This window comes from Oratosquilla oratoria, chromosome 10, assembly GCF_046742065.1.
Source record: "Oratosquilla oratoria isolate Oo_2021 chromosome 10, ASM4674206v1, whole genome shotgun sequence".
NCBI classification, from domain to species: Eukaryota; Metazoa; Arthropoda; class Malacostraca; order Stomatopoda; family Squillidae; genus Oratosquilla; species Oratosquilla oratoria.
In genome coordinates this window covers 11999832-12021525 of record NC_134786.1, presented here as the reverse complement: position 1 = coordinate 12021525, position 21694 = coordinate 11999832, and the positions used below count along the sequence as shown (strand labels likewise).

At 46.0% G+C, this 21694-nt stretch overlaps 1 long non-coding RNA gene across 2 annotated transcripts; it reads right to left on the bottom strand.

Annotated features, from left to right (window-relative positions):
- Positions 1–9675: 9675 nt before the first annotated feature.
- Positions 9676–21482, bottom strand: LOC143028979 (uncharacterized). Of its 2 annotated transcripts, XR_012966753.1 has the most exons (4): positions 20768–21482; positions 14787–14939; positions 10540–10632; positions 9676–9797 (listed from the first exon to the last, which is right to left on the bottom strand). It is a non-coding gene; the product is annotated as an uncharacterized LOC143028979 (long non-coding RNA). The 2 variants fall into 2 exon arrangements; XR_012966752.1 differs by lacking the exon at positions 9676–9797 and having other exon boundaries at positions 9871–10632.
- Between the last annotated feature and the right edge of the window lie 212 nt (positions 21483–21694).

The window sequence follows — 21694 nt, the reverse complement described above, 5'->3', positions numbered from 1 at the left end:
CGAGACACAGTACATCCACACAAAGGCCGCTTCACTAAATCGGCGGGCGACCTTCCCAGTTTCACCTTCATCCATATTAACCTTGAAGAAACCTCCTTCCAGCCCACCACACGCTTACTTATCTCCTCACGTACTAGTAGAGCCACCCCTTCGCTTCCTCGTCCTCTCTTCACTCCCGACACCCTTCCCACTACACTCCCAAACTCAAAATCACCTGCCCCTTTCAACTTAGTCTCACTTAAAGCCAACAATAAATCTTTCTTCTCACAAATATACTGCCTATCTCTTCCCTTTTACTCTCATCTGTTCCACATCCACGCACATTAAAAGACCCAAATTTTGTGTTCTGGTTGGAAAACTCCTCCCAGACCCTCTTATGCATTGACTTCTCAAAGGAATGTACCCATAAGGTTACAGAGAGCAGTATGCATAGTCCCAAACTCTGTCCCGTGTAACCGCCTGTACGACCCGAGTGGGAACACTCGGTCGCAGTATTCTTTTCCCCCTACCACAGGGGAGAGGCGAAAAAGGAAATACATACTCAGAGAAGTGGTATAAGACAGCTTTAAAAGGTGGGTGGGACAACATAACGGAGGGAGAGTCGAAGTACAATAAAGTAGCATCATTTCTCAATGCATAGAGATTTCTTCTAACATAGACAAAATAATGTGAGGGTCTGGTCCGTAGGGACGCCCCATATAGTCCCTAAAGTATCGATGACATGCTGCTGCACAATTTATACCGTACAAAAACGCAACCAAGACGACTCCAGACGTTGTTCTCCGTATTACCAATTAAATGTTCCTAGCAACGACTGATGCTCACTACGACTCGTTCCCTCTGAGTTGTTTTTCTTGGCTGGCTGGAACTGCTTCTTTTCTGACACTTGATGTCGTCTTCTAACACTAACTGGCTCTCCTCCCTGTGGCACTCACTGGTGATGAGTACCTCCTCTTGGCTGTCACTAGTCGGCTCTCTGGCTCTGAATGCCATATCATAGCACTAACTGGCTCTCCGGCTGACACTCGCTGCTCTGATCCCGAGCGCTTGCCGTCCGACCTTTGTTTTGATGGCGCCGCTTCCCCGTAGTGTTTGTCTTCGAATCTGTGAGGCTTAGTCTTCGGAAAAACAAGCTCTCAATGAATCGTTTCCCCCTGGCGTCCCACCCCCCACCCCTCTCTCTCTCTCTCTCCTCTCTCTCTCTCTCTCTGTCTCCTCTCTCTCTCTCTCTCTTTCTCTCTCTCTCTCTCATTCTCTCTCTCTCTCTCTCTCTTTCTCTCTCTCTCTCTCATTCTCTCTCACTCTCTCGTTTTCTATTGAATGGGAAAACCGACTTGGCACTGAAATTTCCTCGATCAAGCTGGAAGGAATTCACTCCCATTTTTCGCTCCTCTTTCTGTGTTGCGTGGAGAAAAAAAAACTTGGTCATGAAATTCCTCATTCCAGCCAGAAGGAACTGGAACGGTGTGGCGAGGACGAAGAATTCCCGAAAATCGTCCCACAGAAAACGGGAATTCGGAGTTCTGGCACTCCACTGCTTTCCCTCTGGAACCGGGAATCGGTGGTTCCTGAAGTCTTCCGGTCCGGCAGGAACAGATCGTCAGGATCCGGGGAAGTGGGAACTCCTGATGCTCTTCGCTGGAGTTCGAGCAGAAACGGGGAATCTTTTGCGAGCGAACGGGGCATGGTGGGGCTCGTTCCAGCGGCGACCTGGAAAAGGTAATCTGGAATGGGTTCTGCACAGGAGGAACTGCTGGTGGGTGGGTGGGTGATTGTTCCAGACCAAAGGGGACTCAGATGGGAGGGAAAGATCCTTCCAGTCTGAACTGACAAAAAAAAAAATGTTGCCTAAGAAAAGAAAAATCACGTTGAACTGCGTTACGAGGAAGATGAGAGCAAAATCAGGAGAATGAGGAATCATTGGAGGAGGAAGTGGAAGACAGACGAAGAAAAACGGGGCGGGGAAAAGGACGGAGAGAAATACAAGGAAAAATAAAGGAGAGGAAAGAAAGCAGGGAAGGTTATAAATGGTGGTGATGGTGGCTCCCACGCTGTCATTCCTAGGCAAATTTCCTCCCACCTTTCTTCTTGTTGCCACAGGATAGTAATATCTCTCTCTCTCTCTCTCTCTCTCTCTCACACACACACACACACACACACACACACACACACACACACATATATAGCTGTCGATCACGAGTCCAACACGTGATCCAAAGACCAAGGTGAATACACACACGCACGCATGTTAGATACTGCGAGATACAAAGGCAGGACACAACGAGCGTAGCTCCCCTACCTGTAAGATACGACTAGGTAAATAGACACAGATATGTATGTGTGTATGGATATATATTGACTAGATAAACACCATATGAGGACGGAGCCTTTATTTGTACGACGTTTCGCTTATTACAGCTTTTTCAAGTACAAGCAGGAAGTGTTTAGAAGCAGCAATCATTCAAGGAACGAACACTATTGAACAAAACAGGGGCATGTTTAACATATCTCCTCACATTATTCCCCTAATACCCATGGCCAGCAAAATATTAAATACTTAAACCACCCTTTGTGGACATTTCGCTCACGGACGTTTGGGCCAGCATTCTCATCCTTTCCCAGTGTCCAATCCCCCCAACCTCCTCCTCCTCCTCCTCCTCCTCCTCTTCCTTCCCCCCCCCTTTTTCTCTCCCCGTTCCCTCCTTTCCCCTTATTTAATCTCAAGCATTTGTATCTCAACTTGTACTTGAAAAAGCTGTAATAAGCGAAACGTCGTACAAATAAAGGCTCCGTCCTCATATGGTGTTTATCTAGTCAATCTTGTCGGCAGACTGCCACTTTTAAGCATGGATATATATAGTATTCATGTATGTATGTATGTATGTATGAGTATGAAGCATCGTCATGGTACTAGCTGGGTCACCCCCTCCCCCCGCCGCCGCCACCGCCACCGCCGCCTATCTGCAAATGTCGAGAAAGCCGACCTCCCATCTCTGTCGCGTCATCTCCGGGTCGTGTAATTAATTTGACAGAGAGGAGGATCAGGAGCGGAAGAGAGGCCCACATGTGGATGGTGATCATAAACGGATGAGTTCGATGACAAAATCGCGTCCGTATATTCGTATATTTATTCTGGCTGTCGATGTACGATTTTGATCAGTTTAGGGAAGAATGATTGTTTTGCCATTAAGAAGTTAGAACCTGCTCCGAGACTGACCACGTGTAATGTCGTTAGGTGTTTCGTTTTTCCTGTCGCCAGGAGATTTTATTAAAGTGTAGGAAGCCAGTCCCCCCCGCCGTGCGAGGGATCATTCTACACAGTAAAGAAGAACAAACAGAAGAAATCTCGCAGGACTGCAGCACCTGTTGACGATAGCAAAACATGGGGGATATCACATACAAAAATATGATTAGACTTTTTTTTAAAGAGTTGTATCGATTTTTACTTGGGTATTGGCTATTTTCTAATCACGCCCTTACCTGCCGGTAGTTTTTTTTGTTTTTTCCATTGTTGGATGACGCCAGGTGATTTTATTCACCAATGTGGGGTGGGGGACTTCCAAGGGTAATGCTCTTTTAACTTAGGCTGATGAAACAGATCTCAGGGGATGCTGGAAAACTCCTGTCATCAGATGCTAGGGTGCTGGACTGCCCAAACCTGACTACGACTTCAGGGACACCGAGGTCGGGCAAGGGCTAAGAGCGTCTTCTCGAGAGTCTGAATTCTTTACACAGGCTCTTACTACAGGTCGTTTGTTTATTCTACCGAGATCAAAATCGTTACAATGAACCTCTCCTGGATTCATGCGTCTGGAATGAGATTTAATATTTCACGAACTATTTCTTTTATGTATAAGATTTGAGTGTCATTGTACAGTGACACAATGAAGCATAACATGTCCGGTACAGGCACCAGGAGACACCACAACTGTTCAATTTTGTTCTTCTGTTCTACAAGGATGAGTTCACTTACTCCTTTAGAGGAGGAGTCTTAGTCACCGTGGTGAAGTACTAAAGGTTGTATCGTCTCCCCAAGGGCCAGACTGGTGGCCCTGCATTGAACCATGAAGGCTGTGGTGGTTCAGGTCTCATAAAATCACTCAAGGTTATATAGAAGAGCACGTATAAAGCACAGATTCCTTCTGAAGACGATAATGACTTGCCTCCGATGCACGAGCTCAAAATATCACGAGTTTGTCTCTCACTGCCCATTATTCCCAGTGGCAGTGAACAACCTCATAGAGGAAGGGAAAATGCGGGGATTGAGGAGGAGGGGGTGGGGAAAACGACACCGTTCCCTACTATCCAAACTATCCTTTAGGCACCGTGTGCTCAGCCAGGCTCTTTTTCTTCACAGTGAACCCAACTATTGCCTTGTCCATGGTTGCCGTAGCAACGTACATTCTCAATTCTGCCTGCCTCTCTTTCTCTCTCTCTCTCTCTCTCTCTCTCTCTCTCTCTCTCTCTCTCTCTCTCCTTTCCCTGCCTCTCACTTTTTTCGAGTTTTTATTCTCTCACATCTCTCCTCCCACTCTCATTTCAAACTCTCATTCCCTGTCTCCTCCTCCTCCTCCTCCTCCTTCTTTTCCTCTCACTCTCCTCCGGGTTCTTTCCCTCCCCTTCTTCCCTATCTCCCGTCCTCCCGGCTCTTCCATCTCCCTTCCCCATCACTCCCCCCTCCCTCTCTCTCTCTCTCTCTCTCTCTCTCTCTCTCTCTCTCTCTCTCTCTCTCTCTCTCTCTCTCTCTCTCTCTCTCCCTCCCTCCCTCTTCCTCCTAATCGTCGTTGTCCTTCCAGTCTCTCCCCTTCTCCTTTCCGCAACCTCACTCTTCCCTCTGCGTCGTTCCTGCCAGGTCCCAGTCACCTCTCCTTATCACCCCTCCCCTTCCCGACACGTCCTTAACCCCCCTTAATCCTCCCCCCCTACCCCCCTGCACCCCTTTCTGACGCCGCCATTGTATTCTGGGAGCTGTGTTTACTCATAAGTGCGCCTCTGCCGTCGATCACACAAGCTGTGAATGGCCAAGCCGCGTCCAAGCCTCACCCCCCCCCCACCCCGTCACACAAAAGCCCCATCCCCACTTTTTACCTCCAACAATTCCTCCTCTTCATCCTCCTCCTCCTCCTCCTCCTCCTCCTCCTCCCCTTGCTGCTCCCCTTACTTCTTCTTCCCTCCTTTATCATCATTATGACCACCTTTCCTCCTAACTACGTCTCCTTCTCCTCCTCCTCCTCCTCTTCTTTCCTCTTAATACCTCCTCTTCCTTCTGCTCGTCCTCCTCCTTTTTCTCTTCCTTATCCTATTATTTCCTCCTAACACCACCCCCTCCTCGTCCTCTTCCTCCTCCCTTTCCTCATCCTGATATTTTCTTCTCAAAGCTCTATCTCTTCCTTCCTAGCATCTCTTCCTCCTCCTCCTCGTTTTCCTCCTTGTCCTCCTCTTACTCCTTCCCCACCATCTCCTACTCCATCACTATTTCTTCATTCTTCTAGTTTCTTTCTTGTCTTCCCCAACCCGACTTCTTCATGATATAGTATGCTTCTTTCTTTTTGCCTCGTATATTTTGACAAGTTATTATTACCCCACTCTCTCTCTTTCTCTCTCTCTCCCTCCCTCCCTCCCTCCCTCCCTCCCTCCCTTCCTCCTTTCCTCCCTCCCTCCCTCCTTTCCTCCCTCCCTCCTTTCCTCCCTCCCTCTCCTACTTTCCTCCTCCTCCTCCTCTTTCTCTCTCCCCACCTCCTGTTGCCTTTTCTCGAATCTTAATGTATTTGTTCTCACTCTTCGTCATTTCCTACTTTCTCCTTCGTGGAGCTTCCTTCCTCTTTCCTCTTTCCTTCCTTCCTCTCCTTCTCCCTGCTTTACCCGTCAGTTCTTTCCACTTCCTTTTGCGCTCTTCTTCTCCATCTGGTTAATTGGAAAAAGGCAAATTTGGAAATTTGTGACAGTCAATCTTGCCATTTTAGCCAATTGTGGGCCACCAGATGATTTTAGTCAGTTAAAAAAAAAATAAGACCAGAGTGAAAGAGATGACGACTTTGGTCCTTTTGTCCTCTCGCTTTCGCCACCAGGTGACTCTATTCAGCCAGGGTAACCCTTTCTGGCTTACTTTTAGTCTCATGCCGTCCCTTTGACTGTGCCCATCCTTTACCCAGGCCACCTTGAGCTCTCTGTCGTTTCCCCGTCGTCCCCCGTCTCGTGGCCACATTCCGCTCCAATTCCTCATCCATTCTTTTCTATTCCGCTCGGCTTTTCTCTATTCTCTGTCCTCTGCTGCTGCGTGTGCGAGCACACAAATGAGTGTCTGGGGACCCAAGATCACTGAAGACTTTATCAGGAACGGCCCCACTGTTCCTGGGAGGCGAGGCACGACGACTTGGCTGAAGATACCTTGGAGACGAGAGATTAGTTTTTTTCTCTTTCTCTTTTTTTTTCCTTGGGGGGGTGGGACGGGGAGGAGGAAGAGCGAGGGGATCATATGATTTCTGTTTTTGCTAGGGTGGGTAGTTTCTTTAGTTAACACGCGCGCGCGCACACACACAAACGCACACACAAACACGCACGCACAAACACACACACGCACACAAACACACACACACACACACACACACACACACACACACACACACACACACACACACACACAAACACACACACACACACACACACACACACACACACCTCTCATGGCGCTGTGGTTAGAGCTCTGGCCTGCCACTACGGAGGTCCGGGTTCGATCCTCGCCCGGGGCTGAAATAATATCAGTATCGCAGCGCTGAGGGGTGTTACTCCAACTCTCGTGGGCGGGGAGTTGGGTGTGTGTGTGTGTGCAAGGTCATAGCATTACCCATAGATCGGACCTACGAGCTCTGAGCTCTCTTCCAGGAGGGAAATAGCTGTCGATCACGAGTCCAACACGTGATCCAAAGACCAAAGACCAAGTGAATACACACACACACACACACACACACACACATATGTACGAACACAGCAGTTCCTGTAGCCCTTCATCCCAGTTTTACTGCATTCACACACTTCTGCAATTTCTCAACACGCGGTGTTTAAGCCTTCCAACATTTTTTTTTTTTTTTTTCTCCAGCGCTGCCTCTGACTTTTATTCATCTTTTTTCTTGTGGTAATATGTATCCAGCACCCTTTCAAATATTGTACTTATCCCATTTTTTTCATAGTTTTGCTTGCTTCCACCTCCTCTTAGATTTTTAGAATTTAGTTTTTAGTTCCCTCGTATTAAATGATCTGGCATTCCCGTAACCATCCCGGTTCGAATGTACACACATTTTTCTTCTTTTTTAGTGGTCTGTTCACATTTTTTTTATATGTTTTTCCTGTTGGTTGGTGTCATGCACATATTTTCAGTAACTTCTCTCTTCGATTTACTTTTTTTTTCATGACATGGACCAAAATGGCTCGTCGCTTTCCACGCTGCTCTGTTGCTTACCATCGCAGAAAGGTCAGCAGCTAACGCAGCTCTGGTTAGTGCCGCTGTCATTATCCAACAAGAGGTTCCCATTGGCCTCATCTGGCCTCTCTTCTCCTTCGAGCCTCACTTCTACCAACAAAACACTTCTCCTTGATGTCGTCCCTCCGATTTTGAGTCCTTTCATCACTTGAAGGGAGAGATTTTTTTTTTCCATGAGATCTTCCGTCTCCTCCTGGCGTCTCTTTGCATTCCATCCACTAAATTTAAGGACCCCTCTCCGCTCCTCTCCTCTCATGTTGTCTCAAATTCTCTTTTAACTCCAGTGGACGTTCTTTGCACCTGAACACACACACACACACACACACACACACACACACACACACACACATATGTACTGTATATAAATAAATAAATATATATATATATATATATATATATAATATATATATATATGAAATATGAGAACTTCAAAGGAGGGGCACTTCAAAGGAATAGGATAACAATGAAGTGACAAAAATTCAGTCTATAATAGGGGGTTGGGCGTTTTTAAGGTAATGGAAAAATGTCAAAGGAGTGACAAATGAAACGTTTTATAATATTGAAAGTAAAAAGGTGAAAAGATCCATTCATATAAGAGTCTTTGTCACCTTTATTCATGGCATTATTATTGATATGATTTCGAGGTAAGTGAGAGACAAGTTATGTTTGTTCAATTTGGTTGTAAATTTTATATTCTCAGATATTTTTAAAGGAAATTATGAAATTCATATTTTTACTGATACAAATGAAAAAAGCGAACTCTTCATTATTTTCCAGTTTATTGAAATGTTTGAAACATTTTCAATTAGACTATGTATGATATAACTCGTATATTTTCGAGCGAGCTGAAATCACATTTCTTATTTCTTTTCTACCCAAAGGGTCTTTTATAATCTTTGTTAGCTCATGTCCTCGACCACAGAAATTTTCTCTCAGTGTGTAGTCATTCAAGTAACTTCAGATGAGATGTGATTTATGCGTAATGATTCGTAGGTCTTTATTTGATCACTATTAGATGTATTCATACATTTAAATGCACTAAGGAATGATGTGTCAAGTGTCTATATGATTATATGATTATCTTTGCATGATTTAACACAGGGCGAGAATTTTCTTTAAAGAGGTAAAAGTTTATTATTCATATTTCTCTTAAATCTTATGTTCTCCGTCACAGAAGTAGACTCCAGGCGTATTCAGTATAAAAGGGCCGTGTCATGTGCACTGACTGATTCTCCACAGTCCATCGGAAAGGGGCTTCTTCATCGACAACAAGAGTTTTTTTTTTTTTTTTTTTTTTTTTTTTTTTTGTTTTTTTTTTTTTTTTTTTTTTTATCTTTTTCTATTCGTACCTCTCTGTTTCTTTGTGTTTATCTATTTGTCTATTTATGTATTTGCTTATTCATTTTGCTATTATTTTTTCTTTTTCTGGACCGCCCCCACTTCTTGTCGACCCAGGTTGACCTTCTGTTGCCCTTGACCTCTTCCTTCTCAGTGGCAGCTCTGGGTGCTGTGCCCACACGCAAAGCTCTCTCTCTCTCCCAATCAATGAAAAGTATAATTAAAGTTGATCTCAACCTCTTGAGCGCAAGGACCCTCGCCCTCCCCACCCCCTCAAATGAATGAAATCGTCTGGATTCGTTACGCAGGGGCTGATTCTGTGTCGAGATGTAGCGCTTTGCAAGTTTGTGCGAAGTGACGCCAGGCCATCTTGTTGCGCTGAGGGAATGACGCCTTCGTGGAATGATAACACCACATGCCACCACCGTCTTCGTGGAAGGAGGAGAAAGAGGAGGAGGAGGAGGGGGGAAAGAGGGTCCCTTGGGTAGCTAAAGATCTTAATGAGACCTTTTTATCTGTCAGAGCGAGTCTTTGTAGAGGTTCTCGAGCGTTGGAAGCGGCGTCCGAATGCCTGAATTACACACTTAATTACGCTCCCAAGGAGACGCACACCAACACACACACTTGCATACACTCCTCCTCCTCCTCCTCCTCCTCTTCTTCTTCTTTTTCGACCACCTCTTCTTCCTCCTCACCATCATCATCATCATCATCTTCACCACCTTTCCTCTTCTTCTCCTGCTCCTCGTAGTCCTTCTCCTCTTCCTTCTTTTCCTCCTCTTCTTCCCCTTTCCCACCATTAACATTATATTCAACTCCTACTCGCCCTTCTCCTCCTTTTACTCCTCCTCCTCCTCCACCTCCTCTTTCTTTTCCGCTCTTGACGATAACATTTTCTTTTCTGCAGCACCTTTTCTAAATCCAATTGCGGAGGATCACCTGGCCTCCTTCTGTCCTCGTTCAACTTGACGATCTCTGTACTCTGAGGAGTAAAAACAAGAATTTCTAGAAAGGAAAAGAAATAAGATTTAATTCGGAAGAAGAAGAAATATAAAGAAGGAAAACCTGATTTCATTTCCTGCATGTTAATGATAGGAGTAATGATAATGATTATGATGATAATGACAATAATATAATAATAATAATGTAGCCATAATTATAGTAATATGATAACAATATGATATAAATATTAACCATACTGATGACACAGGTCTCCACCAATTTTGGCTCGTGGAAGTTGATATTTGTTATTCAAGTATTTTTGCCAGCTGATTCCAAATATATTTTCAAATGTTCTCAATCATTTTTTTCGAGCATGATTCACGTATCATTACGTTTAGAATATTCACCTGTGTTTTATGGAGCATGCGGGATCAGGAAAATAGAAAACACACATCTCTTTTCATTGTGGAGATCAATAGCTTCTTCCTGAAAACGTAATACTACACAAATGAATCAATATGAAGAAACACGACATGTTTGGACATTTCCTCCCTACGAGTTTCAGTTTTGTCAGTTGCTCCTTAGAGCTCAGAGTGTGACTCCTGTCCTCTCCACTCATTTGACAGGCTGTGGTTTTTGTGTACAGTAAACAAATGTTGTGCTGATGCCCCGTCCACCATTAAAAAGACAAGAAATTGTTTCAATGTTCAAAATAGTTACTGTCACATCTGCGGCCAGGCCAGAGGACAGTTTAGCCTGCGCCTTCGGATGGAGATGCTGACCTTTGGGAGACGGGCAGCTGGGAGACGAGCCCCTTGGACTTCCATCCTGTTGTATGCGCGCCATTGGCGGGCGTCGTCGCCGTTGGTCCATTTCTTGAGGAAAAAAAGAAAAAGTAAGGAAACGCAAATAAGAAAAATAAAAGGAAATGGTGAATTAGAGAGAGGGGAGAGAGAGAGAGAGAGAAAGAGAGAGAGAGAGAAGGGGGAGAGAGAGTGGGAGAGATAGAAAATAAAACAAAATCTCAAAGGGAAGAGAAATGCGAAGAAAAAAAAATCCGGTGAATAGAAAAGGAATTAGAATTGTTCTTGAATTCAAAAACCTGAGAAAAGAAGCACGGGCGATGTACTTCAGTTCTAAATGAGAAACTTGAACGGTTTTTGATGTTACATTGAGATTAATCTATTCTTTTTTGCTGTTGTCGCAGAAATTAAGCACAAGATATGTCTACATTGTTCTCAACACATTGGGTTTACATAAATGAACCATCAATAACGCAAAACTTGGTATTTGTGCAGACGACTGGCAATGAAGGATAATTTACAACGTGTGTCGTGCTTTACGTGTGGTTGTTAGCGTTCGAGCATTCACATTCTGAATCTGTTGGTAGTTTACAACGTCTTTGTTCACATGTTTCGACCCTTTCCCCTCTCCCCTATTCCCTTAATCTTTTCTCCCCTTCCTCCATCTCCCTTCCTCTCCCCTCCATTTCCATCTTTGGCTCAACTCCCACCCAGTCCTTTTTGTCCACTCGTTCCGCCTTACCTAATTTCTTGGACCTCTTCTTCCTTTCCCCCCTCTCCCCTTCTTATCCGTCCTACTCTCTCGTCCTCCTCCCCTTCTTCCTCTCCCTCTCCCTCCTCCTCCTCTCCTCCCTCCGCCCACTGCCTACCACCACCATGGACTCGTATCTTTGAGCAGAGTTCGGAGATCTTTGTGCAGACAACACCTTTGAAGCTGCATCGACATCCGCCGACGGTGCAGAAAAAAAAATCTCCCTTTCGGGGCGAAAACATGACTTCAAGGGCCTTTACACCGTTCAAGAAATACGTAGACTGTATAACCCGCGCTTGCGTTCACACACACACACACAACACACACACACACACACACACACACACACACACACACACACACACACACACACACACACACACGATACAGAGGCGAAGATACACCTGCAAAACTGGAATTGATCTTGCCAAAAGAACCTGAGGTGATAAAAATCAGAGCCCGAAATGTGAAAAGGATCATGTGGTCCTTAAATTTCGACTGAAAATGGCGAAAAGAGAAATAAGAGAAGAAACGTGCAGAAAAAGATGACGCAACTATGAAAACACTAACTATGCAGAACTGGGAAAGTACTTTGAAGTGAGAGTTGGAGGGAGTTCAATAAAATGAAAGAAATAAAGAAGAGGAGGTGGGGAATCCCCTTGATATCTTATATCGAAGAGGTGGAATGTACGTGCCAACGGTGAGTGGGAGAGAATCACGGAAAAAGATATTGGACTAATAAAAGGTGCATAATAACAAAGCAATATTACTTCTACTACTACTACTACTACCACTAATAATAATAATAATAATAATAAATATAGAAAATAAGATACAGGGGGTGGTGACAAAAATGAAAAAGACAAGAAAAATATAGAAAGGAATAGAAATTAATGTATTTAGAAGACAGTAGGAAAAGAACTTTAAAAAGGGTGGTATTAGCAAGTATAAAAAGGAAACTAAGTTGTTCGACTTTTTTATGGTCAGCTGAAGCACAGGGAAGGAATGTCCAAGTTGTAAACTTAAGAGATAGTCTATGAAATTATAATTATAATAATGACAAATTCCAACTAATATTCGCCAAGGAAGGGAGTTTTAAGGGAGAGAATATCGAAGTAAAGGAAGACGTGTTAAGTAACTTTAGAAATGGAAATACGTGAACTGATTAAACTTCTCGAGAACCTGGAAATGAGAAAGGATTGGGAGCCAGACGGGATCTCGTACTGGGCGGCGAAAGGATGTAGAGAACAACTAGCGAATAAAACAAACCAACAGACTGCATGTTTTCAGGAAGAGGGGAAAGTGCCACGGGCATGAAAATCTACCAATGTGGAACAGTATTCACGAGAGGTGAAGGAAGGATTCACTGAACTGTAGACCGGTGTCCTTGATCCGCACATTTGTACGGCTGCCGCCGCCAGAATACGCAAAAGAACAAAAAATGAATAAAAGATAGATGGGTGAGTGACTAGCTGGGGAAGGACATCCTGACAATCGATTCGGCCCAGGAAAGGAAAGTGGTGCGTAACCAACACAGACCAGGAAAAGGCCCTCGACAGGATACGGCACAAAATATGAACATGGAAGCTGGAAGGTGTAGGCAGACTTAAAAGGAGTACATTGAAATGAATAAAATGTTTTCTGAATGATAAATGCAAGCAAACAGTGGTGAAAGGTGAGCTGTCGTATTTGACATGAGACGACTAATCTATGTGTGCGTGTGTATGTGAGCGTTCAGATCAGAGAATATTCTTGTCACATAGTCAGATGTATTATGAAACGCTATTTTGGTTGACCGCAGTAACTGAACAGATTCGTGCAATTAAAGACTGAATAACCTAACGGCTTAGATCGAGAATTGGGAGTTGCATAGCGGCATTAGTGTCTGATCCCTTCGGGCTTTTGAACACTGAAACAAGTTAGTGTAGTCGAGAGATTTCACTGACCCTACACTTCGTGTTACTCGTTAGTGATACTGGGTGGATTTTACCAGTGGTAGTGTCTTGAAGAGGAGTACTACACAACCATAAAGACGATAGAACATGAGAATCAAGGAGACTCCAAGAGACCATAAGGCCTACACAAGGCAGTTCCAAGTCCACGACCACCTGTCATCCCCATCCATAAAGTTGTCTGACAGTTTCTTAAAACAACCGATAGTTTCAGCGCTCACTACAACATGGTTACTAAGTCGATTCCATTCGTTGACCACCCTTTTGGTAAACCAATTCTTGCCTATTTCCTTCTTAAATGCTAGGGAGAACCTGGTGATTGTAACTAGTGGGCAGGGTCAGCGTCGGAACAAGTGGTTCCTGGCGCCAAAGGGCAGTGACAGAACATTTGGCGATTGGCGCCAGTGGACAAGGGTTGTGTTAAAATAGGCGGTGAATGTCATTCACGGACAGTGCCACTGCCAAAACAGGTGGTGAGCAGTGCCAGTGGTCAGTAACACAACAGGTGGTTATTTGTCGTTAATGAACAGAACCAGTGCTAGAACAGGTGGTGCCACTAATGACCAGTGTCACTGCCAAAACAGATGGTAAGTTGCGCCAGTGAACAGTGCCAGTACTAGAACATGTGGTGATAGGCATACGTAGACAATGCCCGTGCTAGAACAGATAGTGAACGGCAAGAACGGACAGTGCCAGAAGTGGTGACACAGTGCCCCTGTCACTGCCATCAAATACGTCACCAGTTTGAGTATCATGAACTCCTTTGCAATGGTCACACCTTCTAAGCTGAATGAAATCGCCTGGCGCCATCCATCTAAAAAAACAAATGACGTCATAGCAACAAAAAAATTGAATAAAATCGTCTGGTGAGACATGTCATCTAGTGAAGAGGTTAATGTAGCTTTAACACATCGGCCAAAGTGACGAACCCTGAGCTAAATAAAATCACCTGACGACGACGTCAACCATATTAAAATCAAGACACAAGATAGGCGGAGGCGTAACGTCCTATCAAGGTGATGGGTCATAGCAGTGAAAGGTGCAGAACGGGAGGTGATGGTGATAGGTAGTAGTAGATGGTGTCCACAGACGTTTAAAGGTGTCAGTGATGACAACGAAAGAAATAGTGTTGTTTGCGCAGGTCATGAAATCAAGGTACTTTGGAAAGATGGCCCTCATGTAGAGATTGTGGCCGCATAGATAAATAGATGAAATAAGATAGAATAGAAAAATACTTGGTTGATGGATGACATCAGGGCCGTTGTGTACGCTGGGCGAATCAATTCTCTGGTGGACAGAACTCTCCCAAATTGACGAAACTCGCCAAATTGATGCAACAGTTGAGTTGTTGCCACTAATTGTTTACCACGAGAGAAATCTCCCTCTGGCCTCGAATAGGCAGGTCTCGTAGTTACGGGTAGAAAGAGATTTGACCCAAGACTGACCCGACGTTGACCTGTTGACCTGTCACTGACCTGAATCCTCTGGCTTAAAATAATATAATTACAGGAGGAGGTGCTTACCCAAAGCCGTGACCTTTGTCCCGCATGTTCAGATAGCCTGGGCAAGTGGCAGTCACTCACCAGTGTTGATCAGCTGGGGCTGAACCTCTAGACGCTGTAATCATGCAACAGGATCAAGACCTGGTGCGCCACAGTGGCTCCTGGTTTGAGTGACTGTAAATGGAAACAAAGAAAAAAAAATCAATGAGGAACATATGAACATATGAATAAAGTGAGACTGCAAGAGACCATAAGGCCTACACTAGGCAGCTCCGTATCCATCACCACCTGTCATCCCCATCCATAAAGTTGTCTAATCGTTTTTTAAAACAACTGATAGTTTCAGCGCTTACTACATGGTTACTAAGTTTATTCCATTCATCGACCACCCTATTAGTAAACCAATTCTTGCCTATTTCCTTCTTAAATCTAAATTTGTCCAGTTTATACCCATTACTGCGAGTCCTGCCCTGTTGTTTTATTATAATGACCTTGTTTGCTTCACCCTTGTTATAGCCTTTGATCCACTTGAACACTTCTATTAGATCACCCCGCACTCTACGTCTTTCCAGAGAGTGTAAGTTTAGGTCCCTAAGCCTCTCTTCGTAAGGCAAATAAAGAAGGAGAGGAAATAAAGAAGGAAAGTGGGAGCGAAGGGAGGACGGACCGAAAGAAACCGGAGGAAAGTTTTACAAGTCTTCGGAAGGGCTGAAATCGCGTGGCGTCGGAACGAAGAAGAGGGATGCAACCTGCAGCCGCCGCCGCCGCCCCCGAACCCCTTCAAGACGGTGACGTGTCTCTTCTTCGTTTGTAAACGATAGTGTAGTGGTATACCAGAAGCTACAATAAAGAAGTAACATTTACTCAAAGATAGAAAGAAGCGAAGAAAAGTACCTGGGGAAGATGACATATCGATAGGTTTTCTGAATGGCATAGAGAAAGATGTTCATTAGAGTTTAGATCAGTTATATGCCCAGCAGCACGTGCGTCAATAAAGCATTTTTTAGTCATGGTGCTATTCTGTAGTTATTTTAGTCTACAAGAAAAGAGACGAGAGAGACCATCCATAGTAGTTACCGACCAGTTACGGTTGTTATTGAATAGATGTTTCCCAGCATTTTTATATACAACTTTAGTAAATTTGTAGATGGAAATGATACAAGAGAATAAGTAGGGTTTAGAAGAGGATACTGAAATTATAAATCATCACACTCTCTCTCTCTTTCTCTCACTCTCTCTCTCTCTCTCTCTCTCTCTCTCTCTCTCTCTCTCTCTCTCTCTCTGTCCTTCTCTCCCTCTCTCCCTCCCCCTCTCCCTCTCCCTCCCCCTCTCTCCCTTAATTCTCTTCTCTTCCCCACGCCGCTTACTCGCTCTCCCTCTCTCTCTCTCTCTCTCCCTTCATCGTTCTTTCCCGTCTACTCCCCCTCTTCTCCTTCAGTTCCCATGGGAGCATTCTTTGGCTGCTGTCTGCACTTCTCCCTTTTCTCTCCCGGTCTCTTCCTCCTTCTCCCCGATTCAGTCTCACTCTTTCTCTCTCTCTTTGTTCCCCGTTCTCGCTCGTCTCCCCTGTTGTGTCCCTCCTCCTCCTCCTCCTCCTCCTCTTGCCGTTTTTATCCATCTCCTTCATTCACAATTTTTTCCTTTCGTATCCTGCTTCTCTTCTTTTTTTCAATTTTCCCTTCAAGTCTTCCTCCTCTTCCTTCTTCACTTTCTCCTCTTAACCCTCTTCCTCCTCCTCCTCCTCCTCCTCCTCTTTCTCCTGTTTTTCTCCTCATTTTCCTACTCCCTGCTTCTCTTCCTCCAGCGCCATCTTCTCTTTCACCTCCTCTTTTTCCTCCTCCTCCTCCTCCTTCTTCTCTTCCTTCTCCTCCTCCTCCTCCTCCTTCTTCTTCTCTTCCTTCTCCTCCTCCTCCTCCTCCTTCTTCTCTTCCTTCTCCTCCTTCTCCTCCTACTCCCTGCTTCTCTTTCTCCAGTGTCATCTTCTCTTTCACTTTCTCTTTTTCCTCCTCCTTTTACTCCTATTTCTCTTCTTTCTCCTCCTCCTCTTTCTCCTCTCCTTTCTCCTCCTCCTCTTCTTTCTCCTTTTCTTTAACCTACTGGTTCTATGCTTTCTCCCTCCCACTTCCTCCTCCTCTTCCTCCTCCTTCTTCTCCTCCCCCCTCGTCTTCCTTCCGTTCCCCCTTCTCCTCCTGTCGTCTTCCTTGGTTCTTACCCCTCCCACCCCCCATTTTTCCTCTTCCTGTGTTCCCTACTCTAGGCCCAGTTTTTGGACTCGTTCATTTCTCCACGATTGCCCACTGATCACTTTGGCCTTTGTAGTTCCTCTAAACGAGCTCCGTTTTCCGCAAATCGTGGAGGAGAAGGAGGAGGAGGAGAAGAAGAAGAAGAAGGAAGAGGAGGAGGATCTCGGGGGGCCGTTTTCTAAGCCGCAAAGCCCTTTATCTTGGGCTTCACAGTCCCGTGTTCCTAGGCCCAAACTTTCCCATCGTTCTCTCTACTTTCTCTTTCTCTTCTTCCGACTCTTCCTGTGCCCCCCCCCCACCCCGTCATCCTCGTCCATGTCACCCTCTTCTTGTTCCTCCTTCTCCACATTTTCCAGTTCCTCTTCATTCTCCTCCTTCTATTCCTCATCCCCCTACTTCTCGTATTCCTCTCTCTCTTCCTCCTCCTCCTCTTTCTCCTCGTATATCTCCTCCTTGTCCTACTCTAAGTCCTCTTCGTCTTCTTACTCCTCGTCCTTCTTCTTGTTCTCATCTTCCTTCTTTTCTTCTCTTTAGGTTCCTCCTCTCCCTTCTCTTCGTACGCCTTCTCTTACTATCCCTATTTCATTTCCTTCTCCGGTATTCTGTCCCTTTATTCCTCTTCTTCCTCTCCCTTTTTTTCCTCCGCCTCCATTTCCTCTTCAGTCCTCCTCTTCCTCTTCCTTCGCTTTCTCTTCTTCTCTTCATTCTTCCTCTTCAACATCCTATATCTCCTCCTCAACTCCTTACACCACTGTCTCTTTTTTCCATCCTGCAGTATCATCTCAACCTCAATTCTACCCTTAAGCCTCTAGTGTCTGTTGACCACGTATTTTGTGCTCCCTGTTCTTGTTCCCTTTCTGTGCGGTCTTATTTCTTGAGTATTTTTTCATGCGTTCAACTGCGCGCACATTCTTTCTTCGTATCAGAAAGCATTTGTATTTTCTCCCGGGGGGGGGGGTCTTTCCATCGCCCGCCATTTCGTGTGCCATCTTCTATGGACGTCATCGGTCAAGACTTGGAAAAATGTCTATCTTTGTTTTTCCATTCCTTTGTTTGTTGTTCCGTTTTCTTTACCTTTAGCGTCACCCATACTTTCTCTTTTCGTTATCCGTTCTCTCTCTCTCTCTCTCTCTCTCTCTCTCTCTCTCTCTCTCTCTCCTGTTGTCTTCACCTTCAGCCCCCACCCCCCTTCCCACGCTCTCTCTTCTTCAGAATTCCTGTCGGCACTTCTCCCCCCGAAGTCTTCTACTCCCGCTTCCCTCCAGACTTCCGAGATCATGTTCGGCCGCGTTCCACTTCTCCTCCTCCTCCTCGGCCAGCCCCCTCTCCGTTTTCTATTGCGTTATGAAATTTGATGAGAAGCTGCGGCCGCTTCCTTACCTCAAGCCGCATATTAAGTAGTCTTGCTTCTGACGGAGATTGAGTACCACGCTTGGAAGCTGGGGGGGGGGAGGGGGTGATCGGACATGGAGCGCGTGGAGGTGTGTATGTGTGTGTGTGTGTGTGTGTGTGTGTGTGTGTGTGTGTGTGAGAGAGAGAGGAGGAGGGGATCTGCTGGTGAGAGGGCTGGTGTCTAAATGGTGCCCATTGAAGATAGGCACCTTCTACGGGGAGGGGAATGATTGTTGAGAGTGCTTTTGTTGCTGAAAAGCCTCACTGTAGAAGGAAAGTGCTTCTGCATGAGAAGGCGCGGCTGTTTGAAGAAGAACTGGGTTGGACTAAAGGAGCTTCTTCGGGAAAAAAGACACTTGCCGGCATTGTGGCTAAGAGTGGGCGCACCTACAGTTGAAAAATGGGTGCCTGCTGAAGAAAAAAAAACAGAGGAATGAAGAGAGTAAATGAGCCAAGAATCATTTAAGTCTTCCACAATGAATTCCTCCACTACGATAATGCCATCTATAGGTTTTGTTCAGGTTAGGATGAGTTGAACTTGATCATTGGGTAGAATAATAGAAGGCGCGAAGGTTGCCAAAACTAAGTATAAAGTTGTATCTTGGAAAGACTGCCTCAGAAGTGGGGGATACTGGTGATGTGGTATTTGGCAGCGTAGGCGAATGTCTTCATGGAGAAGGGTGCGTAAGGGGTCATTTCCCTTTCCTGTTTGAGGAAGTACTCCTTACCGCCCCCCTTTCATGTTGTTCTCCTTACTGACGCTCCGGGAAGTTTGAACAGCTGACAATTGCTTGGGCTATTTAAACTCCATCTGAGGATGAAGACTATCTCGACACACGCTCCAGCGTCCTGCGGCGACGCCGTCTTCGACAGCTCCTAAGCAGAGTATAAAACGTTGTACATTCAAGAAAAGTTTTGTTCTCAAATGGTTCTTATTCTCCAAGAACACTGAGGCTGATGCGATGTCTTCGACTCCTGTTCAAGATGATGGCCATGCCTGGCAGATGAGTTTTGTCTTCGTCGTCCCAGATGAGGTTTTCGTCGACGTCTCTGTAAGTTTGGAGATCCGCCGTGCTAGATCCTCGCCTCTTCGTCAGCTGTATTCTTACGCAGCGGAGACAAGATCTCTCGGACCGCAGCGGAGACAAGATCTCTCGGACCGCAGCGGAGACAAAATCTCTCGGACCGCAGCGGAAGACTGCCGTCCATGAGAGGTGATGAATATGGCCAGGTAGTGGTCGGTCTGGCTTGATTAGAGGGATATCTCAGTATCCTTATATGGTGTCGACGATGGAGCATTACCTGTCCCCGCGCTCGATGCTGATGACACACCGATGGCTGGATTGGGGGTCGTAGAGTTTAGCGGTTCAATTTCGATGTGTCGATGGTGACACGCACTCGACCTTTCGACATTGGGACCTTTACTAAGTGGTGACATTGCACTGTCAGAGGTGTCACTAACAGGCTTCATTCACCATTGCGTTGAACACCTTCTCTTGTGTCCTCTTGCACAACGTGTAAGATCCATCTTACAGAATAGAAAGCGTAGGGTTTTACATCTCCCTTGAGATGAATTCTTATGAGTTTTCCACTCGTCTCTTACAAAGCTTCACTTGTCCTTCGATAACCCTTGTGTCGATGGACGTCAGACCATTTCGCCTTTAGATGATCAGGACGATCTTTTGACGCGACCCAGGATAGTGGGATGCCAGACGGAAGTTAGAGGCTTCCGAGGCGTAGGGGGAACGTCGAAGTGGTTTTGGTTCAGTCGTGGTGCCAAATAGTTCGTTGGCTGCACACGGCTGGCATTGCCAATTATCCTTTCCTTTGGCAGCTGGGACGGCGAGTTTGCAGGAATGGCGCGGAAACAGAGTGGTACACGGCAACACAAGACGGGACAGGTGAGACGCTGCCTTGATTCAAGTGTCGAAGATGGCGTCGCCGTAAGACACTTTGGCGTGCGTCGGTGTGATGGCATGTCTTTGGAACTGTGAGTCTAGATTGGGAGTTGAGGATGACATCCAGAGCTTGTTGACGCTGCCGTTGTTTCAGAGTAAAGCGGGGAGTCCCTGCAGTACCACCAAAAGCCACTCACATTGGAGTAGTGGATGCCGCGGATGAGGGAAGCGACATAACACGTATCGAAGGCCCATGCATTGGTTTATATGCCAGGCACGGTAGCACTCTTCGCTACTCGTTGATCTTCTAAGCTGGGCTGTGGACTGGTCATGGGTGGCGAGAGCACATTAGAACGGCTCCTCATGGCACATGGCTTGCATCTTATGCTTGTGGTTGAGTAAAGTTCATCACTACCCAAAGGGGTGAACCCGGAGGGGATTTTACCTGAGCGCTGTTGAGGCAGCCTACCTTGTCGATGACTTCGGTCTGAACGATTCATCTTGTAGTTGGGTATATGAGCGGTCGACTGAACTCACTTGGGAGAGTGGTCATCATCTTGTTCGCAACTTGTTCGGTACAAACAGGTTTCACAAAGTCGAGTGGCGAGGTGGAGCTGAAGTAGAAGTGTTGTGCTGTGTTCTCCTCTCGTAAAACTACACTTATCTCGCGACTGAGCCGTGTAAGCGGCCAATTATCACCATTGTAGAGGTCGGCCTTGCATGTCAGCTGTTCGAGTTGACAGTAGTAGATCTCGAGCGACACACCACTTCCTCTTCCACAGTTCGTCAACTAAAGATATTGCGCGGACTCGTGGCGTTGTTCTTTCAGACATCCTTTTCGTTTCTGCAGGATGTCTGTGGCGGGCGGGGGAAGAATCGCGTTTTACCCACGATGGTATGAGTCGGGAAGAAGACCTCGTCATTGAGTAAATTGCTGAGAATAGCGAACTTCTGCTGCTGCTGCTGCTGCTGTTTCTTCTGTGGAAGAGTATGCGACTCCGTATAATGGCGGCAGTAGAATCCTAGTACTTGTGGCGCCAGATGCCAAATTCCTTTAGTGAGGTCTCTGGCGACAGGGTGGGCGGAGCTCTGGCTCTCACCTTCGAGGGGACACGAGGGGGCTCAGTGTTGTCTCTGGGCGACGTGGGGGCTGCCCACGAGTGGCCACAAGGTTTGCTGACATCTTCCTGTTGGGCCGACGTCTGAGCCAAGAACTGCACTTGCTCTGCAGAGGCCTGTGGGCAGGATGGGGCGGGCGGGAGGGGTCGGGGTGGCGTGCTGTCATTACGCTCAATGCAGCTTTCCCTCAGCAGCGAGCCTTCTCGAAGACCGCAAGTAAATTATACCTATTAATAGTCTAGGACTGGGAGCGTATAGAACACTCTCATACACTGTG